The sequence below is a fragment of the Silene latifolia genome, chromosome 9 (assembly GCF_048544455.1).
Source record: "Silene latifolia isolate original U9 population chromosome 9, ASM4854445v1, whole genome shotgun sequence".
Lineage (NCBI taxonomy): Eukaryota > Viridiplantae > Streptophyta > Magnoliopsida > Caryophyllales > Caryophyllaceae > Silene > Silene latifolia.
Genome location: NC_133534.1, coordinates 190399364 through 190402377, shown reverse-complemented (window position 1 = coordinate 190402377; position 3014 = coordinate 190399364).

Below are 3014 nucleotides of genomic sequence, written 5' to 3'. Positions count from 1 at the left end.
ACCCCCTGCTTGCGTCCCTGCCGCCACAAACGCCACAACCAGCTCCCTTTTTGACTCGCCTGCCACCACGACACAACCCCGCCACCTTACCAACCACCACCCTTGACACCACCATCGAAAGGCGACCCTGACACACGTGGCACCACCGATTCGACCTCCCCCGAGTCCACGGTGGTGCCACCCCATTACCCTATGTCTGAAATGCAACAAAAACTCCCATATCAAACCCGACACCTAATCACCACCACAACAACTACCAACAGCGACGACAACCACTCAACCCACCACCACACGACTCGACTCACCATCAGCAACACATCCTACACCCCGACGACTACTACAACAGTCCCTAAACGACGCACAACTCAGATCAAACTATCGTGACAAAATGAAAAACAGAGAACCTTACCTATGACGGCCGTCGATCTGTGCTATTCCGGCCAGTACAACCACCCTCGTCCACCAGCAACGGCCTCCCTAGACTCACGGCAGACCCTACTCCCTCCACACTCACCGGCGTGTGCTCGTTGGCTGTAAATGATGCTTGAGGCGTGAAAGAAAAGGGGTTGATGATGGTGATGTGAAAAATGACGGTAGGAAGGGGGATTGGGTTTTAAGGTTGAATTAGGGTTTCGTTTTAGGGTTTTGGTGAGGTAAAAAGGTAAATGGGTAAGTGGGTAAATGGGTTATAACACCTTGACCCAAAATGCCACCTAAAACTATAAACCCGACTCATCTTACAACATGAACCCGACTCATCTTACAACATGAATCAATCAGTTACCTTTACACTTTTACCATTACCATAATAACATGATTTAATTACCTTTACGCTTTCATTAAATAATAATATCTCGCTCAATCGATAATAAAATACGGGGTATTACAGTCTCCCCCCCTTAAAATGAACTTCGTCCCGAAGTTCGCTCCCATACCAAACATGTCATACGAAAATATAAGGACATCCCGTATAACTAACACAGTCAAACACACCACTAGACTACATAAACACGAAATGTTACATTCTACCCTCCTAAAAAGAAAGTTACGTCCCGTAACTTACCTCAAGTGAACAGATGTGGATAACTCTCTCTCATTGCGGCCTCGGTTTCCCAGGTAGCCTCCTCTGCCTTATGATTAGTCCACAACACCTTCACTAGAGCAGTCTCTCCGTGCCTGGTCTTTCTAACCTTCCTGTCCAAAATCTCCTTAGGTGTCTCGATGTAGGTCAACTGCTCGTCCACCTCGACCACATCATGGCTCAAAATGTGCGAAGGGTCACTCAAATATCTCCTCAACTGAGAAACATGGAAGACATTATGTACCCTGGCTAAAGCTGGTGGTAGAGCTAGCCGATATGCCACCTCTCCAACTCTATCCAAGATCTCATATGGCCCAATAAACTTCTGGCTCAACTTTCCCCGTTTCCCGAATCTCATCACTCCCTTCATCGGAGACACTCTAAGAAGTACTTTCTCTCCCACCGGAAAGAAATGTCGCTTCTCCTAGCATCGCATAGCTCTTCTCTCCGGTCCCGGGCAGCCCTCATCTTCTCGTCGAATGATATGCACCGCTCAACCATCTCCCGAATCATCTCTGGTCCCAAAACTACCGCATCGCTCGATCATCCCAACACACAGGATTCCTACACTTCCCCGCCATATAGAGCCTCAAATGGAGCAATCCCAATACTAGCGTGGTAACTCGTTGTTGTATGAAAACTCAATCAACCCCGCCTATCCTCCCAAGACCCACCGAACTCCAAAACACAAGCCCTCAACATGTCCTCGAGTGTCCGAATAGTCCTCTCTGTCGACCATCGCAGCGGGATGAAAAGCGGTGCTCATCTTTAACTGAGTACCCATTAATCACTGCAACTCCTGCCAGAATTTGAATAGAAACCTGGAGTCTCTATCGGAAATGATGTCCTTGGGCACACCATGTAGCTTCACCACATACTGAACATAAGCCTTGGCTAACTCAGCTTTACTCCAAGTATCCTTCATGGGGATAAAGTGAGCCGACTTGGTTAGCCTATCCACGATCACCCAAATCATATTGTTACCATTCTGAGTCTGAGGCAACCCCACAATGAAATCCATAGAAATGCTCTCCCACTTCCACTCCGGCACATCTAAAGGTTGGACCTTCCCTTGCAGTCTCTTATGTTCACCCTTCACTCTCTGGCACGTCAAGCATCGAGCTACGAACTCAGCAACTTCCCTCTTCATATTCGGCCACCAAAAGGTCTTCTTGAGGTCCTTGTACAACTTATCTCCCCAGGATGAACCGAGTATGGTGTAGCATGTGCCTCGGAAGAATCTTCCTCTTGACTCCTCATTATCCGGAACACACCACCGTCCTCCAAACCTCGGACTACCATCGCATGGATAACAAACTTGGAATCAACCCCAGCTTCTGCTGTTCTACTTGTCGCGCCACTTCGAATTTTAGCATCGGCTTCCTGTAACTCTCTGATCTCCTCATATAACTCCGGCTCAACGGTCAAGTCCCCAAGAGTCTCTCCTTTCCGGATCATGTGGATTCCCATCTCCCGCAGCTCATTATGCATCCTCACTCTAGATCTGGCACTGCTCAAAGCATGGATGGATTTCCTGCTCAAAGCATCAACTACGACATTCGCTTTCCCCTCATGATAAAGTATCTCCATGTCATAGTCGCCAATCAATTCAATCCATCTCCTCTGTTTCATGTTCAACTCCTTTTGTGTGTAAATGTATTTTAAGCTCTTGTGATCGGAAAACACTTTGAAGGTAGCTCCATAAAGATAATGTCGCCATAGTTTAAGCGCAAACACCACTGCCCCCAACTCTAGATCATGAGTAGGGTAATTCTCCTCATAGGTCTTCAATTGTCGAGAAGCATAAGCGATTACCTTCCCGTTCTGCATCAAAACGCACCCAGACCCTTCTTGGAAGCATCAGTATACACCTCGAAATTATCATTCCCATCTGGTAGTGCAAGGATAGGAGCTGTAGTGAGACGTTCTTTGA